This window comes from Chaetodon auriga, chromosome 23, assembly GCF_051107435.1.
Source record: "Chaetodon auriga isolate fChaAug3 chromosome 23, fChaAug3.hap1, whole genome shotgun sequence".
Classification (NCBI taxonomy): domain Eukaryota; kingdom Metazoa; phylum Chordata; class Actinopteri; order Chaetodontiformes; family Chaetodontidae; genus Chaetodon; species Chaetodon auriga.
The window spans coordinates 16100961-16121281 of NC_135096.1; the positions used below are offsets into that span (position 1 = coordinate 16100961).

Sequence of the window (20321 nt, forward strand, 5' to 3'; positions counted from 1 at the left end):
ATATTCAACAATCTTACAGGACCAAATCCATCAAGGAGGCAGATATTGGTTTCTCCTCTGACAGCAGCTTCAGTGGACCAGAGTAAGGCACGTGACTTTCATGCTTAGTTCAGTGGAAAAACTCACACTTACTCTTCAATATCATCATTACTATTGCTCTCTTCACTGAGTTGTGCATGTTCCAAATACAAGTTGTCTGGGGGCTGTCAAGTCATTTTGTAAAAGGTGGGAAATAAGTGACTAGAGTAGACTTAGACAAGGCAGGTTTAAGGAGAGTGGGAAAACAATAGATGTTGAATAAAACACTATGGATTGAATGTCACAGAACAGTGATATATAACATAAAGAATTTTCCTTCTTGCAGGTTCGATCCACCAGTGTCCAGCTGCCAGAGAAACAGGTCATATTTGGATCAGTGTCTTGGCCTTCTGTCCCTGACCATGAGTCTTGCCCGACAGTGACCCGAAACGCCCGTCCAGCATCCCAGTCTACACCTCTCCAGTTCTTGTGCTGCAGCCATCCCCTGAGTCAGTGCTGCCGTCGTTCCCTGAACCACATCCGTAACCATCCCCTGAGCCAGAGTGACAGTCATCTCCTGAGCCACAGCTGCAGCCATCTTCAGTTCCTGTGCCACAGCAATCTCCAGTTCTTGTGCTGTTGTGATCCCTTGAGTCAGAGCTGCAGCCATTTCCTGCTCCAGCTATCTCCACTTCCTGTGCTGCAACAATTTCCAGCTCTTGTATTTCTGCAATCTCCTCACTCAGAGCTGCAGCCATTTCTTGCTCCAGCTGTCGCGTCCCCAGCCCTGCCTTCCTGTACCTGATTTGGCCATCTCTATTTTCCATGCCCCAGCCATCTTCACTTCCTGTACCACAGTCATCTCCACTTCCTGTGCCGCAGCCATCCCATGAGCCAGATCCACAGCCATCTCCACTTTCTGTGTGTGAGCTGCAGATATCTCCAGATCCTGTGTGGTAGAGTTCCCCTGAGTCAGAGCTGCAGGTTCAGCCATCACCAGACTCTTGCCCGTCCTCCTGAGAGGTCACCTTCCAGACCTCTGGAGGGACTTTGCCTTGACCTTTGGTTACCTGCTCGACCTGTGGAGGGGTTTTGCCTTTGTTGATGAATTCTAGTCAACCTCCATAGATCTCTGGATGGGCTTCTCCTTTGTCTACAGCCAATTGCCAGACCTCCAGAGTGGTTTCGCCTTTTTTGTCGGCCACTGGTTAGATTTCCTGAACCATTCCCCCCATCAGTTCAGCCCTCTGGCCGTCTTCCTTAGGTGTCCTGTCCTGCCTCCATCTTGTTCTCAGGCTGTCTGCCTGAGGTTACCTGCTCCACCATTGGCCAGTCCCAGTCTTCCCACCTTGAGTTACCTGCTCCGCTCCCTTTCCTTCCCTCCATTCTTCAGTTCCTTGACCACTGTCCTCCTTGGGGTTCTGTCACAGTTCTCTTACCTGCTGGCATTGTCTCCTCATTTGCCCACCTGTGCTATCAGTACCACGGGGAAAAGAGCTAATGTGTTACACAGTGTTTGGTCTGCCTCGATCCAAGCCTTTCCGTGGCTTCGGGTCATGTGCCTGCACTGACAGAGTAAATCCGTCTGGGTCTCAGACTAACTCAGCACGGTACACTGCTGCCCCGGTTTCCTATTATCAGAGTGGTTCCTGTGTGTTGGCTGTACTGCGTTTGGGTTCAATTCCTTTCCTTCACAGACTGAGTGATTACAGTTATTTCCCTTTTTCAAATAAATCCATCCATATTTTGCTCCATGCCACAAGCAAAATCAATGTAATAAGTGGTTTATTCATCATATCGATTGCACTTATTACAAGTGCAGATAACATGATCTGAATCTTGGTGTAAAAAATTGGGGAAACATAGTTCATCTTTGACTGTGTTTATAACCCTGCACCAAACACCTTTTTTTTCATAAGAAAGTCACTAACTGGCTTTGTTGCTGTACTTGTGATATCAGTATTGTCTGTGAAATTCAGTTTGTTTGTTGAAGGAGACACCTCATAAAATATCAATATCAGCGATCCGACGAGCAGTAAGACCGCACTTAAGAAAAGCATTGGTTTTCACTGTAAAACTATTATGTAACGCCCGAACTGTGTGTAGGTGGTTGAGCTCTTTCTCAGGAGAATGTGTATTTCTTTGATATATGAGGGATGTGGAAATATAGCTCAGGAATCCGTGTTTTGTGCACTTAGAACCACATGTTGTGCACTGGCCTCGCAGATAAGCATTTAGCTCTAAATACAAGCTTCATGTCAGTCACGACATAACAACTGCTGTTGTCCTCCGGTCTTTAGCAACTACCTTCTTGGTTTTTAATTAGTTGCACTTCACTGTATGGTATTCCTTACCACTCACACGAAATTGCACAAGCGTGTCTTTATACAGCTGACATATAACATGCAAGATTAGAAGAAACAATAAAGGATCAAGGATAATCTGCTTTTGTACGACTACAGTTGTTGATACCAGAAAATTCTTCTTTCTCTAATTGTTCTTATTTGTTGTAGCTGTTGAGGTGCTGTAGCAAAGTTTCATTGGCAGAATGTGTTTCTTAAGTTCCAAGAGTGGAATATGTAGATGTAGTTGTTTCATTTAAACTTAAGAGATAAAAGGAATTTAGAGGATTTTCATACTTTTTTTTTTTTCATTTGATTGCCAAAGCACAATGGAAGCTGCCAGTTTCACTGTTTATGTATAATTTTTGTTTTGCTGTTTACTGAAATGGTAAATAATTGGATAACGAAATGTCTTGGCAAAGTAACTAGAATTGCATGTATTGATTTCATTCATAATTGTACCAAAAATGTTATACATGCATTTTCCAGATTTTGAGATACCCACCTTTGAGACAACTGTTTCTCATTTACTTCTGTTAATTTCTCCCTCTTTTAAGTTGCATTTCCTGTTTCACAGGGTCTGTGCTCATTCTCAGTGAGTGACGGCTAACCACTCGTCAGCCACAACCTGTGTCAGCTTTGACCTGTGTTTGACCTAAGACCTCAGTGGTTCATTACAGATCTCGCTCCTTCTCATCTTGAATCTTTAAAAGTTAGTTTGTGAAAGTGATCCATTAAAATATCAATGATGAATCGATGGACAGTCAAGGAAATGTCTTCCTGCAGATAGCCAGTTAGGACTTTGATCTGTCCTCCATCTCCACCTCCTCCTCCTCCTCCTCCTCCTCCTCCTCCTCCTCGCTGTCATCTGCCTGCAGGAAGCATGTCATCAAACCTCTTCCCCAGCCTGTCACCATGGTGACACCATTGCCTCAGCGCATACAGGCCACAGGTGGGGGGCTCATTAACGTGGAGTCGGAGATGTGTGTGTATATGATATAGTGAATGATATCTATATTTTAAATACTATTCACTGTCATTTTTAGTGCTGTGTGCTGCACTGGAAAAATCCCCCTCTAGCCTTCTGTTCCATGTGGAAACTTATGCTTTTACTAAGATGTCATTTTCTTGCCTTCCTCCATTCACATGTTTTTCTCTCTGTTCTTCCCTTCATTATTTAACTTTTCCCTCAACTTTCTTGCTCTCCTTCTCAATTGTGCTTTGTTGTTTTTCATTTTCACTTCTACTTTTTGTCTTGCGGCTTGAACCATCCGACTGAATATCTGACACCACTTTCTGACAAATAAAATAATTGTTTGTTTCCTTTTTCTTATCTTCTGTGTTCATGCTCTCTGTTCTTTTAGCCTCATTCTGTCTCTCGCACCTCTCTCCCTCCGCAGACAATGGAGCTGAAAGCATTGTGTGAAGAGAGTGTGTTTTGGCATAGTGGTGTTAGGGAGCATGTAAACTGGTGGTTTGACTGCAGTGCTAAAGCAGTATCAACAGAGGACAGATGAGAGAGAGAGTTTCATATGGTGTCTCCCTCATCAGGCAGTCTGGGGCCTGGACACTCCATCTGCTTAGTGGTCAGCATCATCCCTGAGGCTATCAGGACAGGTGAGAAATGGATGGAAACACACACACACGATGATGGATGACTTTATCTCTCGCTGCCTTTCACCTCTGTCACGTACAGCATCAGATCATTATGAATGTAGTTCTCTTACACGCATTCTCAGATCACAACATCACAATTTATATGACTTGACAACCCCCCCCACACACACAAACAGAATGCATCTGAAGGAAAACTAGATAAAGCACAGCATATGTCATTGCTTCATAAATTATAACATTCCTAAATAATAGGACACACCATACTCTAGGTCACCCTAAACCCAGAGTATGGCCATCGAAGCTGTCCGTGAAGCCTCATAAGACCCCTCATAATGACTTGAAAGAGACTTAAGTGCTATCCTCTTTGAATACCATCTAATAACATTTTTATCCACAGAACATTGAAGGCTCATGTAGTTTGCCCCGTCTATTTATAATTTTACACAAGTCCATGATTCCCCAAATCTCTACAGAGATTCGAAGGGAGATAGTGAGTGCAAAGTAGGGCTGTCGAAATTGGCCAAAAATGATGCTCTATTATCCCTTCTAAAAAAAACACATAAGTTTGCTCTATTGAAATATCTGTATTTGCACATTATGTCCTTAAGAGGGCGGACCAGTACAACGAGAGACATACTGCTTGTATATTATGTCAATATAAACATTTCTTAAAAGATCTGTAGACCTGCACGTTATAAATTCAACAAAATAAAGTCCTAGTCCGTGTTGTTGAATTATTTGCTTGTTTCAGCTTCACCGGCACTTGTTCAATCAATGCAACTGACGTCGTATGCAGAGTTTCCAGTTGGTGCCAATGCACATGTCCTGGAAGATTTCAATGTCCCAGACAAACGGGAGGAATTCCAGTCAAATATTATCTGATCATGGACCCTATTTTCCCATGTTTTTGTGTCCAAGTGACTACTGGAGACAACAATTTTTCAACAAATACTGGATGTTTTCCCGGTAATTAATGAGAGCAGCCGGCAGCCACGAAACAGACTGGAGTGTAATCCATCTGGTCATATGAGTACCATCAATGTATGTCCACCAAATGTGTTTGTTTTTGCCACTGTCAGGCTCAGACTGTTATTCAAAGTGTCTGACAACATTATGGAAAGGATTACTGCAGAGATACCTTTTTGTGAAAGAGTGAGATCCATTTTGTTTAACCAAAAAACAGCCGTTATATTGCTCTCACCAAAGCCGCCATTCACAGTAACAGTAATTTTATCATTATAAAATCACACTTCATTCAAATGCGACATAAACAAAATAAAACTTTGTCTTTGAGTGTTCCAACAATCACCACCTGGTTTGGTTGAAATAAACTCTTTATTCTCCGAGAAGCGAGAGAGAGGGTGGACATCAGAGAAGCAGAGGGAGGTAACGGCTTGTAGAGCTGAATATTTTCATACTTCATGACCGGGAAGACTTAAATATGTGGACTTCAACTGATACTTCCAGTGCAAAAAAAAAATACAGACAGCAGAAACTGGTTTTGTGAATCCTGTCCGTCATGCAGTGGAGCCACTGCGGAGGTGCTGCCTTTTTTTTTTTTTTTTTTCTTTTTTTCCCCCACAATCAAATATTCATTTTCACAATTGTATGGATATTTTTTACAATTCCAATATATATTCAGATTTCGAATATTTGGCCCTCGTACAAAGTAAGAATGACTCATGGGGCTTTATTTTCAGGAATCCTGTTGCAGTCCAGTCCGTCTGAGACGTGTCAGGCATACTTCTCATTTTTCATAGTCAGTGTTTTCCTCTTTAAACACAAGGCTCTCCCCATCATGACACACTCAGAGGAAACTTACTGTTAATATCAAAAACCTATGTGGCACTGGAAACTTGATTGTGCCCAAGCTCTGTCCGCCACTGCCACAGCCCCAACATGTAGTGACTTTTTTAGGAGGTGCCGTATGCACTTGGGCTATGTGCATGGACTAGGATGCCACACTATAAATGCGCCTTTAGGCTTCACTGGCTCATCTGTGTGCTCACGTTTGTTTCTTTTTTTTTGTTCTTTCTCCTAGGGTCTGGAAAAGTGATCAAACTGTCCCTCCCTCTTCACATGGGAGACAAGGTAGGGAAGTGCATGGGCAGAGAGGAAGACTATAAAGAGCTGTCCATCACTATTACTCTCCAGCTTCCTTGTATCACCAGCCAACCCTCTGAAATCCTTCTTATCTATCTTAGGTTGGTTTAAACACACACACACACGCAGTGTTTTCTGTTCACCCAGGCCAAAAACTGTTCCTGTAGCTGCTGAATTTTCTGAATGCCTCACTACTGTTATTTTGGACCATAATACATTGACAGCTGCTTTCCAATCACAGTTGTCATCGCCAGCTTCTTAGGTTAGACGAACAATAAAGATGATGGACTTTGATTGTGTTTCCATTTTTCCAATTTGTGGCAATTTACCAGCTGTGTTGAGCCATTGGAGCTAAATGAGTGTTGACGAAACACTGCCACCCACGTAAACTGACTACATCACTCATTCCTGTGGGATTTTTATCAGTCAAGGCAGGACTCATTAATTGGCAGGTCTGCACTCATGTTGGATTTTGCTTACATTGTAAGCCAATAAGCTAATCCACATTCCTTGGTGGTTTACATTGAAATCAATCTGGATGCACTATTACAGTTCTGGCAGCATTTTCTGACCCACATCCCTGTGACTGAGCTGAGGAACACAATGCATTTCCTCAAAAAAATATATCACACCAATCACAACTGCTATTGTTGTTACACGTGAAACTGTAGGGAAACTGATCTTTGTGTAGTTAAATCATTTTCTTAATTCAGAGTCTTAATAAGTTATCAGATCATCATAAAATATCTCTGTGGGGTTCATTAGAAGTGATTTCAGGGCCACTACCTGTTAATCTGTACGTGCATATTAACACCTGATTTCTTCATACATATTGATCTCTAGTTACAGTATTAAACTTTAGGGTTAATGTGGGGTATTTCGCCAAATCTGATAGAAGCCAAAAGACAGAAAAAAATTATTAGGGCTACAGCCTTTATATCAGTTATGTTTTTATGTACAGTACTGTGTGCACATTTGTCCTCTTCAGACTCCTTGCCGATGGTGACAGTGTGAACGGTCAGGTCAGCAGGGACACAGACGTTTCTCCTGAAAGAGTCACCTCAACCAATCTTGGGTGGCCGAGTGGGCCACATCCTATCTCTGTACCACACATACTCAGAAGGTATATCCAATAGATTTCCCAGTGGTTTAGCTCAGGAGCCACATTTGGAGACTGGTTTATGTTAAAGGACCTCCACTTGAAGAGACTTCTTCTATTACAACGTATGCCCCATCTCTTCCTCCAGAGTTGTGTCAAAGATGCAGGCAGATCATACATTGAACAAACCTATCGAGTCAGTCAAAGTAAAGACTTCAGGTGTACATGTATTTTCAGTACACACCCTATTGATTATTCGCAAAGTTAAAATAGGTCAAGTTGGTGATACTTGAACTGAAGCTCTGGTGGGATTTAATTTCACATCAGTGAGGACATTGATCTGTCTGCAGATGCAAGGAACAAAATTATATTGTTGTGTCTGGGACTGTAACGGGCCTGCTTCATCATCTGACTGACAAACAGATTCCTGATGTTCCTCACTGTCAGACATTTTCCAGTGATATAGACCAACGTACCAATCAGCTGCTACAGCAACATGAAGCTGTAATTGCCTTACACACATAGTTACAACACTGCTAACATTTGTTTGACTCCTGACTAGTGCCACATTCAGAGATGCTTTTTTTTCTTGCATGCTCATGCATTGGTCACAAGTATGAGTGTCCTTTTGATTAGTGAAATGTCTGATGTTGCTAATTGCAGCTTGCATATTTTTGGGAAACTTTTTAGGAGCACTGTTAATAGTTTCTGTAATTCTGTGCTTAGGGTGCAGAGAGCCTGCCTTTGTCTCATCAGGCCAAAATACTTGCTAGACAAAGGAGTTTAATCACTGGTGCTCTGTCAAAGTACAGATACACATGTACACTCAGCAGTTTGGTCGTGGACTCACTCATGATCCCTCTCTTATGCTTACCCACAATTAATTTGATATCCCGCTTGGTGCCTTATGATGTGTTACTGATTGATCTGGAATTTCTGCACTGTAATGGTTTGCAGGTGGTGTCACATCAGCACGCTGGATAGCGAATTTTTGACCTGGACTTGACAGATGGCTTGTTGCCAGCAGCTGTGCTTGCTGTCTACCTCCCTCACCTGGTTGGTGTGTGTGCATGTGCCTCTGAGTATGTCCTTTAATTTTGTGTGGACTCTTCAGTGTGTGAGAGCCAATGAAGGATGGTGGTTAATGTCTGTAAGAGGTACTGTGATTGATGTGTTGAGGACACAATTAGCCCTGAACAAGATTAGAGGAGCCTGTTATCATGCTAAGCACCATTTTGTGTGTGTGTGTGAGAGAGAGAGAGAGAGGGAGAGAAAGAGAGAGAGAGAGAGACTGCAACTGAGCAATGGCTAACTGACAACGAAGTGGCAGAGAAGTTAGAGAGGTGATCCAAATGAAACATGTGGAGTTCGCACAGTGAACCCTGCCATATTAAAATCACACTTGTACGTGCTGTGTTCCTAATTAGATCTGCAGCCACTTCCGGAAGATGTACACCACAGCTCGCAGCCTGGAACAGGTCGTTCACAACAACATCACAGAGGCCCGATCATTTAAGTGCACTTTGTCTCAACATAGATGTCAAGGTATATACCAGATGGGACCAGAGGGGTAATTCGCACAGCAAAATTACCAGTGAAACTAGGCTTACTTCAGTGAATCAAGCTTAATCTCAGAAAAAGCGAAGTTTAAATCAGTCTGACCCATTTTATCATGGAAACTTGTTCCTCGGAACTCGCCTGGTCCTGGTCGGGTTACTTTTCAGGTGGAGTTTTGAGAACTTTAAAAGAGTACTGCATCGATTTTAACATTACTTTCTTACAACATTTCCAGACACCTCCAGATTTTTTCATTTTAAAACTTGTAGTCTTCAGCATCAACCGACAATGACTCAAGTGACTTCCCTCGAGGACATTTGCTAGACTTCACACAGATCCCTCTGGAGATGCAACTTATCCAACTTTTTGCACACATGCAGTTGTACTCCCAAACATACTTTGATGTGCAAAATCAGAGGAGTTCCCCTTTAAGGCTAATATGTTTGACCCATGGCTATAACCTCATAGAGAAAGTGACATGAACCAGAGACTCAGAGATACTTCCTTTTAAAGGGAAAGATGTACAGACAGGTCTGGGTTCAACATTTTGCCAAAAGCTCTCTTTTGCTTTGCATATAGGTGCGGTTTTGACAGTTTTCGATTAGGAGCGGTAATCTTCACATTATGTGTAATATTTGCCACTTCACTGTAAATTGATGATCTGTGCTTGATGCCCCAGTCAGTTCAAAGTCATGAATGCAATTCTTAAACCAGACTACATTTGGGCATTTGCTCTGAGTCAGCTTTATGAAACAGCTGAATCCTGGTTTACTGCGTCAGAATGAATCAACACAGGTGTACATAATTAAGATGAATATCATGACAGCAGTCTGAATTTACAAAGACTAAATCCTTGAAGATATCCAGTACATATTAATAGCACCCACATTTTAAGTGTAAGCAGTTACTTTGACAGAGAAATATTGGCTAAGTACTGCATTGATTACCTTAATGATGTATTCAGCATACCTGGAGATGTTTAATGTTTCATGATGAATGTGTCAGAGATTAGGATACACTTCCTTTGTAGATTTATGTGTCCCTGTATCTGAATGCATGTGTGGTGTGTTCAGTCCACAGAGTTTTCAGACCCCACATGTTAATGCTGCGTGTTCACCTGTATGAGAGGCTGCCTCTGTACCTGTCACTGCGTACCATAACACTCTCAGGAGGCCTGCACAGCACTTTCAGTGAAGAGGTAACACACACTCACAGCAGCCACACACCACCAACTTCGGTCTTAAAAGACAACCAAATGAAAATTGAACTCCATACCTTGTAAATCAAATTCATTGCACTGTGAGACTGAAAATGCTTTGCATAATAACCTCCTGGACAGATAATGACACACATAGACACACACAAACGCTGCAACCGGGATCACACACAGACACACATTAACAAGATTATAGGCACACACATACATTAATCGGATTATAGACACACCCTAACAGGATTACAAACACAGACAAATATACAGTTGGGTAATGATCCACACTGTCAGGTTAAGCCACATTACAAGCCAAAAACAGATGTCAGTTTGTCAGCGCTAAGGAAGATTGATTTCATTGTTGGACGCAGCTGCATTTGTCTGTGTGTTTGTGGTTGTGCTCGCCTGTGTTTAAATTCATAATAATGTGGCTTTGTCTATGTGTTACTGCGTGAGTGTGTGGGTGGGTGGGTGGGTGGGTGCTGCAGGTGCATCTGAAAAGCTAGTTTTCTAAGCCTGTCAAATACCAGGCCTTCCTTTTAGGAGAGGATGCCCATCTCCTCTCCCTCCCTCATGAATCGACTGTCACCATCCCTTAGACCACAATAGTCACAAATAGAAGTAAAACATAGAATAGCAATTGTAGTCAGGAATAGTAAAAACTGTCTTAGAACATATAGGATGTATTGTGAGTCTGCTTCAAGTCTCTAAATAGTGAAATGAACTGAGCAAAAAAGGTACAAAAAAGTGTACAAAATAAGTTTCACCAGAGCTGGTAATATTTGGGTGAATTTTTTTTGGAGAGTCTGTCTGGACAAGTCACTACAGATATGCTATCTTAACCTTTTTACTATGTCTGTGAGATCACCATTAACTTCTCTTGTCTTAATTTAGTCTCCACAAGTGTCACTCAGACGATTACAGACTATTATTTTCTGCCATACTTTACCAATTTTTATACAATGCACTGAACATGATCCGCTCAGTTTATACAGCTTAATGAAGTATTTACAGGCGTATTTTTTCAGGTTAAAACATAAATAATCTTGTACAGTAAAATTCTGAAACATTGGTGCATGTCTTTGTTGTGTGTATCAATGAATAAATACTTACTACAACTGTTACTGTTAGTGAACAAGTGCTGTCTTTGCATCTGCACAAAATAACTTGTTTTGGGCAGACCTATGCCCTACAAAGAAACAGAAAAACCCTTCACAACCTAGTCATTTTTGCAGTTATTCAGAGTCCAAGTTGAGTAAATTTAGTTTTGCCTTGAGACTGTGGCTCATTAAAATGTATCAGCTTTGCTCTCAAGTGAGGCCTCTCTATAAAAATAACCCATGTCCCATTTTGAATCCCTAGCTTTACTCTCAGAAATGCTGTCTTTAAGGACAATGCCATTATGCAGAAAAATAGCATTAAGATTCTGCTGATTCATTGCTATCATAACCTGAAAATGGGAGGTTATACAGTAAAGCAACTGAACTGTAAAAAACACTGTGGAGAGCATTCTGCTTCCTGTAGAACAGAGGCTAAATTATCAGATAATTGTCTGTTGGCTGTGGTGATTTTCACAGGGCGAGCACTGAACTGACCATCCAGTTCAGCTGCTCCCACGTGCAGCCCAGGGACACAGTCCTTCTGCTCATCTCCAGCTCTCCTTTTGGCCTGCGTGGTACTACCCTCGCCTTCAATCTGAAGGCCCATGCCAGTCACATCACATCCACAGTGAGTATAATTAGCTAAAGGGATGGACGGACTGTCACTCTACAGTTACTGCACTGCTGAAATAGTAGTTGGCTACAAGCCTCACTTACTGATTTGTTGATAGCTTGCTAACCCTCCATCTGTCTGACTGAATCACTCCTCACTAGGCTGCTGTGTCTAACACACACCAGACTTAGTTTGGAGTGCAGTGAGTGCTGATAACTAGATGGCAGACTGTCTGCTTCCTGCTGTCAAGTGCAAGTCTCCATGCTGCCAGCTGAAAGTGATCCAAGTGCTCATAACTAACCCTAAAGAAAAGATCTAAGGTCAGGTAGCTGTCTGTGTCCATGTACACATGCTTTTACACAAGTTGTTGAGTGAAAGTACATGCCCCCAAATTACAAAAAAGAAACCTAGCACCTAGTAGAATCTGTCTGAATAGCCTTAGTTTCATTCCCCCTCGTTTTAGATCGTGTAAAGGTCTGTGAGATTTAGTACAGTTGAGATGAATTCATTTTTTTCTTTAAAAAATGTAACAGCAGCATGGCTCTCCAGACAAAGCCTTGGTATAGTATGTGTTTTTGTGCTGTGTTGCTGAGTTTAATCCTCCAAGGCCAAGTAACACATGCACTGTTTTCAACACTCAGCAGAGACAGCTAATACATGCACTACACACAGTTTAAGGAATAGTTTGACAACTCTGAGGAGAACGTTGATACCACTCTCATGTGTTAAATATGAAGCTACAGCCAGCAGCAGTTAGATTAGCTTAGCATCAAGACTGGACCCGTGGGAAACAGCTTCCACATCCACAGTGGAAATGCTGAGCTATAGTTTCATGGGGGGGCTATGTGTGGGACTCTTTCTTGGCCTGGTGAGGTGTCTTCCTGGAGTCTAGCCACTAGTTGCCTGGCTACCTTACAGCACCATCAAGACTCCACGCAGACAGGAAGACATAGTTCTGCTCAGAACCCCATGTCAGAGCACAACTTGTCATGTTTACATTTGTTTAGTTTTTTTTGTGCAGAGTAAACAAAGGATATATGTTAATCAGTGAGCTTTAGAAGTGATGAAAGGAAGATTTTTGTTACATTTGGACAGAGCCAGGCTGGCTGTTTCCTCTTGTTTCAATCTAAAGCAAACTTCCCAAACTAGCTACACATGAAAACAGAGTTATAAAGAAAATGATCTGTATACAGTTCATAGCATATTTATTGAACAGACATGGTGTTCCTCCTGCTAGTCACTGCTCCTGAAGGTGAGGTAAAGTACGAGGTTGTTCCCCGGGAGAGTACTGTGTTGTCATTTAGAATAGCTGTTCAGTATGCATCTCCTACCATCTGAGACGTCTCCAAAGCCTGTTCTTCTCCTCCTCACAATGAAGAATTTACTATGATGATTTGAAGTACAGCTGAGGTCATCTGTGGTGAATCAGCAGGTGTAGTCGAATATCCATGCACTATGAATGATTTCCTTCGCCTCCATCTTTCAGTACAGAGAAGATGGTTTCAGACAAGAGCTGTGGGGAGGAGATGGAAGAGTTAAGTCCTCAGATCTCAGTAGGTATGAACACACCATTGCACACATGCTCTGTGCTCTTAATTACTGTTAAATCCTGTGACTATGCTACCTTTATCCATGTCCGCTCGATTGGGGTCTCTGTATGTATTTTGTGTGTGTGTGCCCAGATGGTGAAGACAGCGAGTTCCTCAGTGCAGTGAAGGGTGTTTGTCTGATGTCAGGCCAAGCAGACACTGAACATCCACCACCTGCCCCTCTGCCCAGGCACCAAGCACTGCTATGTACTGCAAATTTGCCCACAGGTGTGTGTGTGTGTGTGTGTGTGTGTGTGTGTGTGTGTGTGTGTGTGTGTGTGTGTGTGTGTGTGTGTGTGTGTGTGTGTGTGTGTTGGTTGTCTGTCAGTTCCCTGAAATAAATTCTTTTCAGATGATTGACCGTTAACCTTTGGAACTGCAGACAGTTATGAACACTGACTGTGGATATGTTTCTAATTTCTCAGGCTGAAGAGAAACTCTACAGTGCATATTAAAGCTAATAAAATTAATGAAATCTCCATCCTGTCAGTGCAATTTGATGCTCTGTTTACGTGACAGCACCCTGGCTCTGTTACAGCGGAGTATAAAATGGGAAATACCAAAATACTCATTGCTAATTTTGTACACACACAGACTGTACAATCAAAAATTCTTATTCCAAACACAGTGTTACTTTGTGTCAGCAACCAGGTACCTATAACCTTCAGAGGAAAAGAGCAGAGGTTTATCTTACAGGTCTGACAGCAGCAAAAAAACAGCTTGGCCTCATAAGTTATCTCAAAGACATTGGTTACTTTCATGGTTGGATATTATTTATTGCAAACTTAGATCAGCCTTAAAAGGTGGTGTAAAGGCAGGAAATGCTTAGATTCAGTCTTACGTTGTGGAAGAGCAAACATTTTATTTTTTAAGTATATCGTTGTGCAGCCTGTATCTTGTACCAAAGGGAGGAAATAGGGAGAATTGGTCACTTGTCTCTGTGTATATCTCTGTTAATTAAAAAAAAAGAACGTTTAGACTAATGTTAGACTGCTTTTGAAGATGGGATGTGTAGTGACAGATGGTCAAATCTAAAGTTTTATTTGTGCATAATAGCAGAGTCAAAGCTAAGAACAGACAAGGGCCAAATGGCATGCTTAACACAGGTGTTCATGTTTAATTATATAGGGTCTCTAAATACAGTGACCCCTATTAATTCACAGCCATGTCTGTCTGTGTGTCCTTTCAGGTGGGAGATATGGCCTGTGTGATAAAGGCAACAGCCAAGTGCCTTTTCCTTCACTCTGCTAAGTAAATGTTATCTACCGTGCTGTCTTTCCATCAACCACATATTTCGAACATCGCTCACCACTCAACCTCATCAAATCATTTAAGATTTTAATGCAATTTCTTTTTTCTCCACCAGTAGACCCAGTTGTGTGTGTATCGGTACTAAGCCTGCGTTGCCAGGTGGGGCAGGTGTGTGAGGAGATGATGCTCAGGCTGCTGATCAGCATGGCCTGGGAGGCAGCTCTGGCCATCTGGGGTCAGCACAGCATGAGTGCCGACGAACGCAGGAGGCAGATGCTGAAATACACTTTGTGCAGCAGCACAGTGAGAGGATCCACAGCTGCTCGCAAGCTCCTTCAACAACCGGGAAACACATATAATCACTCAGTATTCCACAGCAATACTCGAGATGTCTTTCCTGTTGTTTATGTTTTATTTGCCGTCCCTATTCTTCTGTTGTCACAAACACTGCTGAGAGGTGTTCAGCACGGTAAAATAATTTTCATATAGCCCTTTTTACCGAGTAGTTTAGCACCAATGGAAAGGAAACTAAACCAGGAAATAAAAGTCCCTTTTGTGCATTCCTGTTTTTGTTTCCATGACACCTGACGACCTGAACAGCCTATGATGAGGAGGAGCAATTTTAACACACAAGGAAACATAAACCTCAAAGTATTTACTGTTGCCTGACTGATGTGCGAGTAGATGTAATGAAAGAACAAAAAAGAGATTCAAAACTCCCCAAACACTCTCACAATGAATATTAAACAAATCCACATTTCCTTCTTTTGTTCACTAGCTTTACTCTCTCATCTCAAACAAGCTTTCTAGCTTCCAGGTTTATTTCCAAGTTGTGCACGTAGTGTCCTCTACCATTGCCTTGGGGGACATCAGAAGTGAAAAGTTACACAAATATAAAGCCGCCATGGATAAAAAATGCTAAACACAAAATATTGTAATTGACCTTGTTTATAGTTGGTGGTGTCCTGTCAAAGGTTTTACAGATGTCTCTTTTGTAAATTGGTAGCAGTGGAGACTGAATCTTTGGAACGTAATTCCCGGTGAAGGGACTTTTTCGACTCCTTGAACTCTTTTGCAAGAACCAAATTTAGTCCCTGGTTGCTCTGACGGAGATGCAGATAAAGTTCCTGAGTTCCTCCAAAGGTCCTTGATCCCCTGGAAAAGTTACACAAAAACTGAAGTGCCCTAATACTGTCACTCATGTTGATGTCATTTACATGTATAACTGTCAACACTTTTCTTTTGATTGTCCACTCACTCCCCTCCCTGGATCTCCTCTTCCCTCTCCTCTTCAAAAGATAGTGGTTATGTGGACATCCCCGTACGGTTCCAGGTAGACTCTGTGTGGCAGTTTGCATGTCAGATCATCCTGAGGTCCTGGCGTGATACCAGGGTCTACGAGCTGGAGCCGCTGGTTGCTTCAAAGGTAGATACCAGCTGATGTCAGATCTTAAACCTCCTCATGATTTGTTAAGTAAATGCTGTATTTCTGGTGGGTTCATGCGATTAATGATTCCCGTTACAAAAATCTCATGCGTGACCACAGGGGGGATCCATCCACTTGGACTTCAGTTTGCCTGCTCACCGTTCAGTCATGCAAGACATATCACTGGTGAGCAGCAAGAGAAAATATATTAATCAGTGTGTGTGTGTGCACTGCTTATTAAGAGCTGAGCTAAAAGCATTTCATTAATTATGAATGATGAATAATATTGCCTTCATAATGAGAAACATTCCTTGGAAGAGAGTGGAAACCCTGAATATGCAGCAACGAAAAAGCATGGTTGAAATGTATCTGACTAATTACCTCACTTGACTGAAACTAATATTGAAAGTTTTAGGTTAGAAGAGTAAGTTATATTTATGATGATAGTTTTGGTAAAGTGGTTTTTAACATGTTGTCAAAATATTTAATAACTGAATGCTGAGTCAAGATCAGCCCTATGTGCCTGTCACAGCACAATGAGACCCACCGAGACTGGAGAATGCAAGCTGGGTTGTACAGTGAAGGCTTCTCTGGCCCAAAGGTTGTGAATGTGCCATCGGAGACTCTCCTTTCACCCATCTGCACGAAGCACCGTCAGGGTGATGCATTGTGTTGTTGTGGTTTCATTGTTTTCTTTCTTTATTTCTTGCATGCTGTCTGGCTCCTTTGTCACATTCTTGCTATTTAGCTTTGCTTGTTATACACTTTCTGATAGACCATTGAGTCTTTAAAGCTGGTGGCCTTGAGTTCGTCTGTATTCAGGGTAATTCAACATCAGCAACACTTTGAAAATCCCCTGTTACCAATGCTCATCCGCCAAGCCCTCATACTTGGCCTTTCTTCTCATTAGCCTCCTCTGTTCCACCCTCTCAGGGAACAGTCAGCTCGAATACGACCACTTATCTCAGTGCCTCAAACAGCAGCACATTGTCTGGCCTGCGTGGCTGTTAGGATGATATCAGGGAATTTCAGCTTCGTCTGTGGCCAGCGTCATCTTCCAGTGCTTTTCTATGAAACACAACAGATGTTTTTTTTTTTACTGCAACTGAGCTTTCTCTTTGAGAAACAGCATTCTTTCACATATAGAGAACATTAAACTGTTCAAACAACGATTTGCCCTTTTTTTTTAAGTAATTAATTCAATCATCAAAACAACTATTTTGGATTTTATGTTTGAGAAGTTTTATATCTATACGTGTGTGTAGCAAGGAGGATGAAAAATGACTTAATAAATAAATACAATAATAAATGTTTAGAAAAACACAAATAAAGAAATAAATATGGCAAAAAAAGAACAAACAATATATGCGCAATATATTTTTCTGTATCTAAATGCAACTAATTAATCAGGACATGAATGGCTTCAATTTGTTTTCACATTTATGCATTTTCGATTAGATATTTTTATCTATATTTCTACCACTGAGTTTACCACTTATTCTCGATACAGACACAAACTGCAGAAATTACTGATTTTCTTCCCTCTGTGTGTGTGTGTGTATTTACAGACACACACCCACACACACACCCACACACACACACACACACACACACACACACATACATACACATATAATCCTTTAGTCCTTTATTACTGGGCGTATTTACTTTTATTTCTAAGATACGATAAGCATTTATTGATCCCCAGAGGGGACTAAAGGCAAATGGCAATTAAAGGCAAAAATACAAGGTGAAGTGACTGCGGTGCAGCAGAGTAAGCAAGTCTTAGTATATGTAAACGGCATGCACCAGACGTTAATATGTAATATGATTAAGTAATTATACTTGGTGTTAATATAGGAAGAAATATAATATATAGGTAAGGTAAAGACAATATGCAATGGAATTGAGTCTCTTCAGTAAGAACAGACTGAACTGTCCCTTTCTGGAGAGGTGTTGTGTGTCCTGTCCAGTTTTTTATTGATTTCTCCATGTCCTTGGGGTGGTTTTGCTTATCACAACCTCAGAGGCTGCCATCCACTCTGCAGTGTCAGGGTATGGATGCATCGCCAGCAGCTTTTCCCCAAGGAGGCAGGGCTGAATGGTTGAAAGCATTAGAAAAGTCAAAGAAAATGACTCTGAAAGTGCTTCAACATTTATTTTAGCATTTATATAGCATTTATATATTTTTAAGTCATTTTTCCTCTTCATTATTGAGGGTGTAGACTAAATATTTATCTTTCCTTAGCAATAACCAAGAATGGACAAGGGGGGGAAAAGAAAAAAAAAAAAAATCATATCTTGCATTGGCCGGGAATCGAACCCGGGCCTCCCGCGTGGCAGGCGAGAATTCTACCACTGAACCACCAATGCATTTGTGTCAGAGTAGAGAGGGGGGTGGGGAGAAGTTTTTGAGTTTTTGATCATACACTGATGGAGCCTCCATAGGTTAGTTTTTTGAGGTATATAATATGTAGATGCGCACAAAAGGTTGTAAAATGAACCACAAAAAAAGTGTATTTTGTGCACACAATCAAGATGTAAGATGTATTTTTTGCAGGGAATACCATGTTATCCCTCAGTTACAGCCTAATGCATGATGGACTGCTTGTCCCTGTTCCTCTGTGTGCACACGTTACAACACTTTGTGTATGTTTGACTGCCTGGACTTTATCCCTACCCCCACAGGGAAAGCTGCCCTTCCATAATGACTACGTCAGCACTGAGCACGTGTTTGCCCTCCGAGGAGTGGGAGAGCACCCCCTGCCTGTGGACCATGTGGTATTACACTGCCCTGTAGGTCAAACTACACACACACACAGCTGGATGTCCCCGACCACAGCAAGAACAAAGTCACTCTGAAAGTGTAAGCATGCATGCAAGTAACTGGCACCAATACTTTTATGGCCTAACAACCTTTACTCTGGTGCACATTCACAAGCCCACAGTTCTATACGGCACATTTGCAAATGAAAGCACTATTGAAACTACTGTATAAATATGACTAAGAGTCTGCAGCCACAGTAACAGCTCTGTGATGCTGTTCTTGTGATTCTGTACACAATGACAGTGCTAACATACGACTCCTCAACAGCTATCTTTACATCATGCTAACATTTGCTAATTAGCGCTAACACAAAGTATGGCTGAGCGTGATGGGGATGTAATTAGTTGTGCCGGTATTTGGCTATTAACAGCAATTAACAACAAATTGGATTTGGCCATATTGGATGAAAAAGACAGAGGAACACCAACGTTTGAAGGACTACATCGTCATCGAACCATGAAAAAAATGTTGTCCCAATCCATCAAGTAGTTGTTGAGATGCTTCATAGGATGATTGAAAAGTTCAACCTGCTGGTAAAGAAATCAATAGGGTTCATCCTCTTCAGTCTGGACCACAGTCGTTGGACTGTCAGGCAGAGTGATGAAGTTGCATCAGTATATTGTTTGTCTTTTGGTATCAACAGTATGAAAAGCAATAAAATTTATATTGAATGATTATGGACATGTTGAGCTTTTACCATAATGAATTATTAAAGCTAAATTACATTAGTTGAACACAAAATGGAGTTGAAGAATTGTTATTATATTATTGTAATTTCCCTGCAATCTGCCTGTCTGGCTCCAGTTGTTTTTCTTTGCATCTGTTTGCATTTTGATCCATTTGCAAGTGAATGTCTATTTAAGCGTCAGTGTGTGTGTCTGTCTTCTAGAGTATTTATTCCCTTTTTTCTCTGTATGTATGGTTCTTCTCTGTCTTGTGTGTTTGTGAACATGCACACAGGTGATAACAGATCTATCTGTTCGAAGCAGCATCTCCTCCCTGATGATTAAACCTGGTGGCAGCACTCCGTACACCCTGTCTGTGTCACCAATGAAATGAGGAAAACATACAGGTGATTTTTTTTCTTTCCCCCACTGCATGTTTGTGATTGCAGGGTTTTGTGTTTTGTTGATATATGACAGGGAAGGCAGTGGCTCAAATGCTGTCTTCATTTGTTTACTATATTCTGTTTCATTTGCTTAAACCTGCACATAGACTCGTACACTCTTGGTGTTTGCTTTAATACTTACTTTTGAAGGGTTCAGTTTTTGCTGTGTTTGTGTTGTATGCCTCTAGGCCATCTTATATTTCTATATTTGTGTGTACATCCACAGTATGTTTGCATACACAGTTGTGTAGGATTAGATGTTGATTACATGAATAACACATACAACTGGACACTTCCTCCACCACTTTTCTTGCATTTCTAGAATGTGATGACATCCAAGAGGCAGACAAACACAAAGGTATGCTTAGTGTTGTACCATATGCTGTACAAGAAGCATTTATTTTTTTTCTCACATTTCATTATAATGTTAAGTGTGTGCATGTGTATTTGTAATTGTACCA

General features: G+C 41.4%; 1 non-coding gene and 1 pseudogene across 1 annotated transcript; one reads left to right on the plus strand and one right to left on the minus strand.

Moving 5' to 3' along the window:
• The window catches only part of LOC143315673 (cilia- and flagella-associated protein 47-like), a 47535-nt pseudogene that overhangs the window by 2832 nt on the left and 24382 nt on the right, over positions 1-20321 (plus strand).
• Positions 18228-18298, minus strand: trnag-gcc (transfer RNA glycine (anticodon GCC)). Its single transcript has one exon. It is a non-coding gene; the product is annotated as a tRNA-Gly (tRNA).